Here is a 13,698-nt window from a genome sequence, read left to right as displayed (position 1 = left end):
GCCGCTTGTATCCGGGACCCCGTTCTTTCGGTCATGACCCAGAGTTCATGACCATAGGTGAGGGTGGGAACGTAGATCGACCGGTAAATCGAGAGCTTTGCCTTTCGGCTCAGCTCCCTCTTCACCACTACGGACCGATACAATGACCGCATTACTGCGGCCGCCGCACCGATCCGCCTGTCGACTATATAAAAAATCTATTTTAAGTCCTACACCATTTAATGTGCAAACTTACAAGGAATGTAAAAATACATTTACTCAATCTCTAAGGTATGCAAAAAAGAAATATTTTTCAGACAAATTTAACCAAGCATCTAGTGACATCAAGTCCACCTGGAGTGTCATTAATCAATTGTTACAACGTAAAACACGTCAATTAACAGTCCCAGTTGAGGTGCTAGGAAATGAAGGTGCTCCTCTCAATGAGAGAGAAATTGCAAATGGCTTAAATGACTTCTTTGTAAATATTGGCCTTTCGCTGGCAGCGAACATAAATGATTCTCATGCAAAACCATCTAGTTTGATTAAGGGTCAGTTTTCTCCACTCTGCAGTTTTGAGCCCCCGACCATTGCTGAAGTGAGGGGTATTGTCTTAAATTTAAAAAACTCTGCTGAAGGTCATGATGGGTTTAAAAGTAGTTTCATTAAAGAAATTATTGATTTTATTATTCAACCTTTAACTCATATTTTTGGTTTATCTTTACAATCTGGTGTGGTTCCACGTGATTTTAAAACAGCAAAAGTTTTGCCGTTACACAAATCGGGAGATTCTAATCACTTTAGCAATTATCGTCCTATATCAATACTTCCCTGTTTTTCTAAAATTCTCGAAAAACTTATTTATTCCAGAATTTCGGATCACATTCTTCAGAACAACATCCTCTATTGCCACCAATATGGTTTCCGCAAGAAATACTCAACGGAACACGCCCTGCTACAGCTTGTCAACAATATCTCTTCTGCTCTAGAAGATGAGAAATATGTTCTTGGTGTTTTCTTAGATTTAACAAAAGCTTTCGATACAGTAAATCATGAGATTCTTGTCTCTAAACTTAAAAGATATGGCCTACAGGATGTTGCTCTCAAGTGGTTTTCAAACTATCTACAAGACAGAGAACAATATGTTTGCATCAATGGTTGCTATTCCATAAAGTTAAAAATATCAGTTGGGGTTCCGCAGGGCTCGATACTTGGTCCTTTATTGTTTTTGATTTATATTAATGATTTAACCATGAACTGTAATACATTTCTTCCGATTTTATTTGCTGATGATACTAATCTCGTTGCCTCACACAGGGATTTAAATACCCTTGTCAATTATGTTAACAATGAATTATTGGATGTCTTCAAATGGTTTCAACTGAACAAGCTTACTCTTAATATAAAAAAATGCAACTTCATGATTTTTAGTAACAAAAACAAAACATTCCCCAAAGAAAAACCTAGAATTATAATCAATGGCTCTGAAATTTGCCAGGTTACTCATACCAAATTCTTGGGTGTCATTATCGATGATTGTTTAAATTGGAAACAACATATTGATACGGTATGCATGAAATCCATGAAGATGCTTGGTATTTTGAGAAAAGTTTGTCCTTTTGTTCTTCCTTCCTCTCATTTAACTCTCTATTATAGTTTAATCTTCCCTCATCTTAATTACTGCAACATTGTTTGGGCTTCGACACATTCAACATATATTAATAAATTATTGATAATTCAAAAAAGGTTTCTCAGAATTATATCACATGCAAACAGATATGAGCCATCTGCTCCCCTTTTCATTAAATATTCATTATTATCAGTCAATAAAATTAACATTTTCAAAACATGTTTATTTATGTTCAAATTTAAAAATTATATACAAGATCTTCCTTCTTCTTTTCATAATTTCTTTTATGTTAATTCCGATATTCATTCTTATGCCACAAGGCACAAAGATGATTTTAATTTACTGTTTTGTAGAACTGGTAAACATCAATCTTTCATCACTTACAGAGGCCCCCACTTGTGGAATTCACTCAATAAATCTCTTAAATCATCACCATCCTTGCCAATATTCAAAAAACATTTAAAGAACTTTCTTATTGTTTCATCTTTGTAATGTTCATTATTTGATCTGAGTTACATTTTCTTGTGTTTTTTCTGTTTTTTTTACTCTCCCTTGTGTAGCTTTGTTTTGTGTTTTATTCATATATGGAAAGGATTCTATATAAGCCACCAGGCTTCTTCCTTTCCTTGCATGTTATTTCATTGTTTTTCATTTTTTTGTTCATATATGTCTTATATTGCTAAATAAATAAACTAAACTAAACTAAACTAAACATATCCTAAGTTAAGGGATAGGTTGATCTGGTCCAGTATTTTCGCACCAATAAGAGAAAACACGAATTACCAGAATTACTCGCATAATCATTTTACATTTATTCACAAAAGCCAACACTGTTCTTACAGGCAAACAGAGCCAGGCCTTCAGTGCGATGGTGGTATAGTGGAGAGCATAGCTGCCTTCCAAGCAGTTGACCCAGGTTTGATTCCCGGCCATCGCAGTGCACCTTTTGTGACAAATCTGAATTTTCACAGTTTATCGCAGTTGTTTCTCTGGAATTCCCAACTCTTAGAACTTCCTGTCTTAACAGGCCCTCCGACATGTAAAGTATAACCACAATACGGAAGGTAAGACAAAATGTCAATCATCCATGAATTGCCCTTTCTACGGTTATCTAGAAATTAAACCTGTTTTCTCAAGACCAACTTTTTCAATAAACAGTAGACTGCAAGAACACAGAGACACAGACAGTTTTTGTTTATAACTACTTACTTTGAAGTACTTTATCCACTGCATTTGTTTGATTTGTTCTGTGAAATAAAAAAATCCTAAATTCTTATGTATTATCCTGCCCTGCCTCGATGGCAGACTTGATGACTTCAGCACCACAACCTGGGTGGGGTTGGCAAAAGGGCCTTTCTCTGTGGAGTTTGTATGTTCTCCCTGTGTTCCCTTGGGCTCCTTCCACGTGCTATGTCCGGCCAGAGAAGCCCCACCCTGTCTGGTGAAAAGATGCGGCCTGCTCACTCCTCAGGTTAAAGGAGCTTGAGGCTGTTTTTTTTATTTGCAAAATGTGCTGCAATTCAGTCCCGATTTTCCCGCGCTGGGCTGCGGATGTGACGTCACATGACGCTGCATGCACGTTCTCCCCGTTCTCCCGTGCCGGCTTCACTGTTGGCTGCAGTACCCCCAACGGCCGTCGTGGTGAAGGGTGGCGATAAAGAGTGGGGGGTACTGCAGCCAACAGCGAAGCCGGCACGGGAGAACGGGGAGAACGCGCATGCAGCGTCATGTGACGTCACATCCACAGGACAGCGCGGGAAATTCAGCCCCACAATTGCAGCACATTTTGCAGCACACAGCCTGTTCAAGGCAACGGAGAGATACGGTAGAGGGCTCATTCTTTTTGGTTTGGAACGCTTCATCTGACATTATTACTAGAAAACTTAAAACGTATACGAATTTTGCCTCAATCCTGCCTCATGCTCCTTTAAGAAGGAGACCTGAGCTCAGTGTAGGGCCTCCCGGGGCTGGTAGAGGGAGCCATGCCCAGGACTGTCACTTAGGTAAAGCACTGGGTGATGAAAAAAATGGGGGGGGGGGGGAAATTGGGGATAAAAATATAAAAAATAAACAAATGAATGAATAAAAGACAGTTGTGAAACCATGCTTATCAGTTACAGCCAGACCAGCCTCAACGGGCCTGATTTTGTCTGATTTTGGAAGCCAAGCCAGCGTGAGCCCGTTTTGGAGGGAAGACCGCCTGGGAATACCAGGTGCTGTGAGCTTTTTCTAACAGCAGATTTAGTGGTTGAACCTTTGGACAAGTTTTTCAACATGTGAAGATTTGGATCTTGGGAGGTCTGGGGATGCACCAGAAGAGAGAAGCACACTGTAACAAAGATTAATCCAAGTAAGATATTTGGTATTGGCCAAATGGCCAATACCAAATTGGCAATTGTTTGGCAATTGTTTTACTGCTGGTTCAAGCTGCTTACTGGCTTTAACTCTCCTCTTTGTAACATGGGAAATATAAATGCAGTTTTACTATTATTATTTTTCACAATCATTTTTTTCCAGGAGAATTTTAGGAGTTTGTTTTATTAAATGATTCTGTTGAAAACAGAAAAATTCAAAACAAATGTTTTACTTTCATTAGTTAATGTTACAAAATGTATCATCTATAGTTAAAATATTTCAGGGAGAAATGTGGGTTTTTCTTTCTTTAATGGAAGAATACCACGAAATGTGTCCATGTGTTTATCTGTCTGCTCACTCCTCTTTCCAACATTGCTTTTTCTTCATGTGGCACACTTTAAAGGCTTTTATACCTATAATTTTCAGTAAGTGAGAAGGTTGCATAAAGCATGACCATTAACACCTTAAACATCAAATCAGCTTGCAGGTTCCACTGAGATTTGAATTCAGAGTCCAGAGTGCTAACCATTACAGCATGGAACCAGACAACATGAGCAATTTTGTTAGTTGTTCTTCTGTAAAGTCTTTACTGAACTCAACACGACATGAACTGTGAACAAAAGCGCAGAATCCAGCAGATGTGTGCCCATCCATGGATAGTTATTCAGACTTCCAGGTGCTGCAGCAGCGTGAATAACGCTGGTATTGTATTTTTTAACTGTTAAATTACAGGAGACCCAGCAGGGATGGACAAATAGCTTGAATGATGGAAGAACAAAAATGTGGCTGCACCAGAATTGATGTGTGCATGAAGGACCACAACTTTTCACATTCAAGTCATTACTTGAACATCGGACCATGAGCGCAGAAAGTGGCATACGGCCACCCCAACCTGCAAGTTGAATGTGTGTGTGAATCTGCAGAACAAGACAATTTAGAAACTTTATAAAACTGGATCATTTTATTTTATCACTTTGACACATATTTTTTTCCTCGTGTTTTAAAATGGTTTTATCAAAGCACTTTGAATCGTAGATGAAATGTGGTATACAAATAAACTTGCCCTGTTTCTCCTCATAAACAAATGAAATTCGTTTTTTTTAAAGATCATCATTTGTTCCTCCTTTCTTCAACGCAGGGGATCATGCAGACTTGAACAATTGCAGGTACATATCAAAGTTTTCTGTTGCAGCTAAAGTTAGTCTGGTCGGTGAACTCATGAGGATGGATAAAACAAAACTCAAAGTTCATTATGACCCTGATGTGAGTTGAACACATAACCTTCTGATCTGGAGACAGACGCGCTACTATTGCGCCACAGAGCCATTTCTGACTTTTTCTTATCTGAAGTTGGTGAACTGCTTGTCAAGCAGCCATGCTGACCAATATATACCACCAACGCTGCAGGGAAGTTCCTGAAACAGCTGCAGGAGACGTCACAGTTTACCAGCATTACGACCAGATGAGCAGTCTCCATGTCAGGGAAAGTAACTATTCGATGATAGTTTCTTCAATATCACTAGCTACTTACCTCCATTTGTCCCTCAGCTTATACAACAACTTCTTGATTACCGTCTTCATGTTTGCAGGTATATTCAGTTAGACATGTGGAAACAGCATCCTCTTAGAAAGAGACCATAGACTTGGAGAGGATTGATAATGACAATTGACATTGTCATTTGAATGTACAGAGCTCTCTCTTTGTACCCACTCCTGACTGGATTACAGCTTTCTCAAGAACCCTGGCAGTGACGGTCAGCCAACGGCTGTTCCTCTGTGAGCAACAACAATCATCTCAATATGAATGAGGGCTGTTAAAATATTACAAGAGTTCAGTCTGCTTTCTACTGCTTAGGAAATGTTACGTGAAACACTTAGGGCCTGATTTACTAAAGGTTTGCGTGTGTAAAAACGTGTGCAAACTTGACATCACCCGCAAACCAAAGTGCAAGCTGATCTACTAACAGCGTGCAAAGAGGACTGCGCCTCTCAAATGAGCAAAATAGCACACGCTGTTCATTTAGTACTTTTGCCCTGATGAATAATCAATATGGGGCGTACCCGCCAGAGAGCGCTAAATACTGGGAGGGAAAGATGCAAATAGGTTAATTTACCACATGCAATGAGATTTACCAAGCCTGAAAGTTACTGCGGGGATTGTGATTGCGTCTGTATTTAATACGTTGGAAAGGAAGGTGCTAATCTGCCCAGCATTACGCACCGATGGCTGCTGTTATTGTGGCAAGGAGGCGACATCGCCAAACTCAAAGAATACGCAGAGAGAGAGTCTTTATTCTGCTGCATGCTATTTTAAAAATGGTTGCACAAGTTTTATTAAAGGCCACTTTTTCTTTAGTTCTTCGCCTTATATCTTGCCACCTTCTTTTAACCTCATCTGACGTTCTTTTTGTCTTACCAACTGCATTTATTCTATCGCAGGTTTTCTCCCATATTGCGTTTCTTTTGGTAATGTTTAAATTTCTTTGCTGTAGTTCATGAATGTGTTTATTTGCCTCTTCCACTAATATCTCTAACTCCAACTCGTCAAATTTCATTTTGCGCTTGCGACTATCCTGCTTATCCAGACTCTCCATGGCGCAAACCGTAAGACACGCAACACCTCATTTAAATACTGCGGTTTGCACCTGTTATCAATTGCGCAAGCATTCTTAGTTGATCACCCGCAAAACACACAACAACAGCACGTGCAAACTTTTTCAGTGCACACGCAATTTAGTACTCTTTATTTAGGATCTTAGTAAATCGGGCCCTTAGTACACGGAGAAACATTGTCAGTGTTGACAAACAGTTTCCTCCTTAGCAGAGGAGAAGACTTTATCCAACCACGTGGAAAACCCAGAAATTGGATATTTTCCACAATGTATGTGGTTTTAAACATTACAGGAGTTACATCCTTACTTTTGTGTTAAGGAGTTTAAAGGCTCTGCTGGGATTTGAACCCAGGATCTCCTGTTTACAAGACAGGCGCTTTGACCAACTAAGCCACAGGGCCCATGCTCTCCTTGGTGCATATGACAGTTTTTTTTCATACCATTCAATTAATATGTTTCTTTCTTGCTGTAAAGTTGGATATTTTAAAGTGCAGGTGGATGGAGATTGACTGGCTTTGGTCAGTTGAGGAACTGCAACAAAAGTTAGTTCTACATGAGACCCAATGCGAGAAAGAGATGGTCGGCCTTCCTGTCCTGAGCACCAAGTAGAGGACTGGAGTGGTTTTCCAAGTTCAAATTATGTTACTGCAAAGTCATACATGTATCCAGCACAATGTAACTTTGAGTTTGGCGGCTCCTTTGGACAAAAGCGGTAGTGCTTTACCAGTAGTGTGGAAGGGTTCCTATCATGCTCCTCAAAGTTACACGTGCCAGTGAAGGAGATACAGACCCATCAGACCATGACAGAGGTGTCAAGTTGGAAGTTGGAAGTTGATGTACCATAACAATGACTCTGGAAATATTATATTAAGGTGGAAAAGTTACATTGTGCTGCTTTAAAAAGTCTCTGCTATACTTCTTGACAGCAAGATGGATACTGCAGGTTTTCTCCTGGCTGCTCTGAAAGACTCATTCTGCGGGAAATATTTTACCTGTTCCTTTTCTTCGAATCTTTGAACATTGGCTTTGAAGTTATCTTCAAATCAATCATATAAAATAAATGAGATTTGAGAATCAGAGATTTTTTATAGGATTCAAAGCCGAATTCAAAGCATACGTCCCTGGGGTGTCGAGGTGACGCAGGATGTGGTGCAGTCCGATGTTGACTGCATCATCCACCGACCTGTTTGCACGGTAGGCAAACTGCAGGGACCCTGTGATGTCCTTCAGGTGGCTCAACACCATCCGCTCAAAGGATTTCATGACCGCAATTTCTGTGCCAGCTCTGATCTGGAACTGTTCTTTCAAATCTTTGTTAGTATAGTGGACAGTATCTCTGCCAGAAGGCCGGGCTCCGATTCCCTGATGGGGTATCAGCTGTTTTGTACAATGTTATCTGCATGGCTGATTCTAGTGAACAATGGTCATTAAGAATAAAAACACCTCCAGACACCATGAGCAGTTGCTGTTTTTTCTGCTAAAAAGGTTTCTCAATGCTGCAGCTGGTCAGTGTCAACATGTCTTTGAAAGATAACATATGTAGAGGTGCACCAAGAGCAATATCATTTTAATTTAGTCTAATCCTCAAGCAGTGAGTAGTTGGACACACCATTGTGTAAACGTACATAAATAAGCTTTGGTTGATATAAGAATATGAATAAGAGTAACAAACCTAAAACAGGCGCATCTCTATCCCCGCTACGATCTCTGTGGAGAGAAACTAAAGCACAGAACAGCTTCAGTCAGTGTGTTTTTGTTGACATGAAAGTATTACACACTTAGGGCCCGATTTACTAAGATCCTAAATAAAGAGTACTAAATTGCGTGTGCACTGAAAAAGTTTGCACGTGCTGTTGTTGTGTGGTTTGCGGGTGATCAACTAAGATTGCTGCGCAATTGATAACAGGTGCAAACAGCAGTATTTAAATGAGGTGTTGCGTGTCTTACGGTTTGCGAGCGCAAACTCTGCGCCATGGAGAGTCTGGATGGAAAGCAGGATATAGTCGCAAGCGCAAAATGAAATTTGACGAGTTGGAGTTAGAGATATTAGTGGAAGAGGCAAATTGTTGTGCCGTATTCAGCACCCCTGCCGTGAAAAGCACCCCCTCGTATATTCAATGATAAGTAGACCAAGAAAAAAAACAACACACTGACACTTCAATATATTTATATATACACACTCACACAAACACATACTTAGGAGTTTATATTATATATATTTACAAATATTATGGAAGACAACACAGTAAGCAGGCTATTAATTAATGACATCAATAACCATTTACCCGATTTTTGTTATCTGTGACTGTGATTGTGGGAAAGTATGACTATTGTGGAAACCATGAGCGCATTTAAACATGAATCATTAAGACAAAACTGGACGCTAAACAGAACGTGACACGGAATGAGAATATCATTTTTGTCAGACGAGGGGGTGCTTTTCACGGCAGGGGTGCTGAATACGGCACAACACCGGGGTATGACAACTGCAGAACAAGTATAGGCGCACAATAAGAAACACTTTTTTCTCCATGAAAACATGTGATTTATTTATTATCACAAATAAAAAAATGAATGTGCCTCCTGTGGCAACCTTTTGCTGAATAATACTCGATTTAACGTTCAAATAAAATATTTCTCCTTTTGCATGTGGAGATTAGCACCTTCCTTTCGAACGTATTAAATACAGACGCAATCACAATCCCCGCAAAAACTTTCAGGCTTGGTAAATCTCATTGCGCGTGGTAAATGGACCTATTTGCATCTTTCCCTCCCAGTATTTAGTGATTTCTGGCGGGTACGCCCCATATTGATTATTCATCAGGGCAAAGGTACTAAATGAACAGCGTGTGCTATTTTGCTCATTTGAGAGGCGCAGTCCTCTTTGCACGCTGTTAGTAGATCAGCTTGCACATTGCTTTGCGGGTGATGTCAAGTTTGCACACGTTTTTACACACGCAAACCTTTAGTAAATCAGGCCCTTAATGCAGTGGGCCCGGTTTTTCAAAAGGTTTAATCCGGATCAAATTGATCCGGATTTAGTAACCCTTTTTTTTGCTATCCAGGATCACGTAATCCAGCTTACTTTTGAGCCGGTTTTTCAAAGCAACATCGGATTGGATCAATCTGATCCGGATAGAAACTTTTCAGGATCAAAATCTGGATAACCAGTGCCCAAATAGGGTAGGAAACACAATGTAGAACTATAGATATGTAAAGAGCAACAAGTAGAATAGCCAGTGTGGGGTCAATGAAGTTTATTTGTATGTGAAACGAAAACACACACACACACACACACACACACACAAAAAAAACACCCTCTTGGAGACCCTGACCAACCTCCTGCATTCTGCCAGAACGAGCAAACAGGACGTGCAACAAGGGACGCAATAGTTAGACACTATTTCTGATTTGGATTTGTTTTGGATTTCAAAAACCAGTGATGCCATTGCCATTGCTTTGTTATTCTGTTTTATCATTGCATGCATCACTAAAAAATCATCTAAAAACAAAACAAAAATATTTTTGATTGTGATGAATTATAATATTATAATTAGTGACAGAATGATATATATTATTTGTGGTCAATATTGAAAGCTGTTTGGGGGATTATTTTATGAGGCCAAACTCTTTCTACTTTGCTGTAGGCCTGTACTGAAAGGCTGAATACGTTATAACCTACCTAATCACTGTAGCCTGACGGATGAACAAATCAAATTAAAACCTTATGAATAAATAGGATATCTTGTAGGCTATACTGCATGATCCAAATATAGTGTTATTTGATACAATTTTAAAGTTTCATTACATTTTGGGCCTGAAATCTACGCTGAATCCACCCTTCTGATGGGATCAGTTTAATCCCGATTTTTTGGATCAAAGTGATCCCAATCCTACTAAAAAGTTTTGAAAAACCCAAACTGAAGGTTTGATCCAGATCAAAACCAGGATTGGATTACGTGATCTAATCCGATTACGTAATCCGTTTTGTCTTTTGAAAAACCCATTTTCATGATTTGATCCAAGCCCTTATCCAAAATCCGAGCGGATTACTTTTGAAAAACCGGGCCCTGGTGTCAATACAACATTTTAAATCAGAGTTTTGTCCGAGTTTAAGATTTTTTCCCCATTCAGACATTAAACATTGTTGGCAGGATATGAACCTGCATGGTGAATCCCCAATGGATTTTGAGTCCATCACCTTAACCACTGAGCTACAACAACGACTCCAAAATGTGTGAATCTGCAGAATCAACAAATGAACGAATAAACAAATGAAATTCCTTTTATTTAAAGATTGTTCATCCTTTCTTCAAGGCAGGTGATGGTGCAGACTTTTCCAGGCAGAACAATTCCAGGTACATATCAAAGTTTTCTGTTGCAGCTAAAGTTAGTCTGGTTGGTGAACTCATGACGATGGATAAAACAAAACTGAAAGTTCATTATGACCCTGATGTGAGTTGAACACATAACCTTCTGATCTGGAGTCAGACGTGCTACCATTGCGCCACAGAGCCGCTTCTGACCTATATTTTTTCTGGAGTTGTTTGATTAACACCAATCTAATCATAGAGGGCAAACTGTATGGAAACATGATTTGGAAGTAGATCAAACCTCCCAAACCAAATAGCTCCAATCTTGTTTTCATGAATCTTCATCCATGTCCCTGAGACAAACCATTTAGGGGTCCAGTGGTTTCCTAGGATCCACCTTAATGGACAAATACATCTAATAATAATAATAATCAATTTTATTCATAGAGCGCTTTTAAAAGATCTCAAAGACGCTTCACAGACACAAAGATAAAATGTTGAGATCAAGAAAATTAAAGATTAAAAACCACAGGATAAAAAAAAGATAAGAGACAAAAGATAAGATAAAGGATAAGAAAAAAATCACACCTTAAAAGCTGTTGTGAAGAGGTGAGTTTTGAGATGCGATTTGAAGGTGGGTAAGTCTGTGCAGTTGCGGATCTGAGTGGGGGAGAACCCAGAAGGGGCTATGGAGAACTGATAACTGGTTTATCTGGACAACTTCAGCTAATTAGTGGTAAGACATTTACTACTCAGTGACAGAAGACAGCACCAGTAAGATGTTCAATGAAGACAGTTTAGGGATTAAAACAGGGTCTCTATCAGCAGTTATTGATCTGAACTGACGGTCTGTTGCAGCGTTTAAGGACCAAACCCCAGTGCTGACAAATGTCCTCATCTTACCATTCACTCCTGGTTGGACCAAACTAATGGAGTTTCTACGTTGGACCGGGAGGTGTCAGGTGGGATTAATCTTCTCCAAGGCAGTGGAATGATGTAAATGTATTTATTTATCTATTTATTTGCCTTCTCCTATTCTGACACAAACATAAGTGTCATTGTTGATCAAACCAAACATTTGATTGTTTTATGAAAAACTAAATGAAGCGCAATAAAGAAATGTGTGGAACCAGAGCGGCCTCCCCACATACAAGGGGACAAGGCAAAACTGGACCTGGGTGATGAGGTGTAAAAAAAACCTTGCAGAGCGTAGAATGCCAAAAAAATAAGGCAAAAATTTGATGTAAAAAAAAACCACAGACATACAGGCGAAGGCAAAAATCAGCATTCCAAAAAAGAAGGCACAATGGGGCATAGCCTCTCAGCAAGCTTCCTCCATTCAGCAGACCCCTCTTCCAGTATGCAGCTGCTGTTTATAAACCCAGGCAGGGTGGAGAGGTTGATTGGACACAGGTGTGCCACAATCAGCAGAACCAGGCACACCTGTGTGCTGCTCCCCCGCAGACCACGCCCAATCCTCCACTCTGACACACACATTAAAAAAGTCCGGTGATGGTGAGAAGGGGAGGGGTTGCTCACTTTCTCACAAGAATATATGTCAAGAACTGGATGAGACGTATCTCTGCGTGTTCAGCAGTTTTTTCTATGCAATGAAAAATAAATGTAAAATCCACGAGATGTTCTACACTTGGAGCTTTGTTCATTTATTTATTTTTAATTTCATCAAGTGTTTGAACAAGGTGTGACTGTTTAGTTTAAGTCTCAGTTCTAAGAGATACATTGAGGTTTCTGCTCTGAACAAGCAGCTGTTGTGAAATATAAACACATCTTACACAAAAAAAATAAATTAACGTACAAGACATTTAACCGAGTAGACTAATATCTCCAGTGATGGACAATCATTTCTGTTTTCAGTCACAACTCTGAAAACAGAAGAGATATTATATAAACATGTAGCCTATGTATATATATTTACAGGTGTTTTGATTAAAACTATTCCTGTCTGCATTCAAACCTCCTTTAAACTAAGAAAGAGGCTTTAAAATGTGTGAGGACATACAAACACAGATGTTTGTCAGTGCTGGCCAGAGGGGTTTGTGATGCTTTTAATTGTTGGGCCACAGCCATGTGTTGAACAAAGTTTGTCTATTGTTGCATCCACGTTTCTGGATGGTTCTAATTTCCAGTGACGGATGAGGGTGGGATATTCCAGTTTGTTTGTGAAAGATGAAGGTGGGAAAGTTCTATTTTCCAGTGAAGGATTGAGGGAGACATGGTTGTGATTTCTGTTTAGCAACTTGGAGACACAGACATTTAACAGAAGTTAAAGGAAAAAAGTTTTTTCCCGTCTGCAGCTGTCCTCGTCAACAAGGCCCCGGTCCCCCCTCCCCCCGACTACTACGGACTGCCCCCCCATCCCACTCTACGTTACATTAACGTAAATATTCCAACCCCGTAACATTTGTACAGACTCAAATCCAATACTTTAAAACCCCATATTGTACATACTGTTCATTTCTGTTTATACATTTTATCTGTCATCTGTCATCCTACGTCACTTTTTGTAAAGACTCATATCCGGCACTTTTTAATCCTCATATTGTACATTTCTGTTTATTTCTGTTTATACATTTTACTTTATTCTATCTCTTATTTTATCTCCATATATTTGTTTGCTTTTGTATTTTTATTTTTATTTTACTGTATTACTTACTTACTTATGGTAGTCCATCGTGTCCGATGATGACTTCTACTTCTTCTGTTGGTGGGTTCTGAGGTGACTGAAAAGTCCAATGCGAGAGCCACATGTTCTATTGCAGTGGGGGCATGTGAGGTTAGTGTTTGTTGT

The 13,698-nt window shown here is 39.4% G+C and overlaps 4 non-coding genes across 4 annotated transcripts; 1 reads left to right on the top strand and 3 right to left on the bottom strand.

Annotated features, from left to right (window-relative positions):
- The first annotated feature begins 2,474 nt into the window (after positions 1-2,474).
- On the top strand, positions 2,475-2,546 carry trnag-ucc (transfer RNA glycine (anticodon UCC)). The gene has a single exon. It is a non-coding gene; the product is annotated as a tRNA-Gly (tRNA).
- A 2,671-nt stretch (positions 2,547-5,217) lies between these two features.
- trnaw-cca (transfer RNA tryptophan (anticodon CCA)) lies at positions 5,218-5,289 on the bottom strand. Its single transcript has one exon. It is a non-coding gene; the product is annotated as a tRNA-Trp (tRNA).
- Positions 5,290-6,903: 1,614 nt separating this feature from the next.
- trnat-ugu (transfer RNA threonine (anticodon UGU)) lies at positions 6,904-6,977 on the bottom strand. The gene has a single exon. It is a non-coding gene; the product is annotated as a tRNA-Thr (tRNA).
- A 4,044-nt stretch (positions 6,978-11,021) lies between these two features.
- trnaw-cca (transfer RNA tryptophan (anticodon CCA)) lies at positions 11,022-11,093 on the bottom strand. The gene has a single exon. It is a non-coding gene; the product is annotated as a tRNA-Trp (tRNA).
- Positions 11,094-13,698: the final 2,605 nt, after the last annotated feature.

This window comes from Cololabis saira, chromosome 20 (assembly GCF_033807715.1).
Source record: "Cololabis saira isolate AMF1-May2022 chromosome 20, fColSai1.1, whole genome shotgun sequence".
Lineage (NCBI taxonomy): Eukaryota > Metazoa > Chordata > Actinopteri > Beloniformes > Belonidae > Cololabis > Cololabis saira.
Note: the sequence above shows the minus strand (reverse complement) of the source record. Positions and strands in the feature narration are given on the sequence as shown.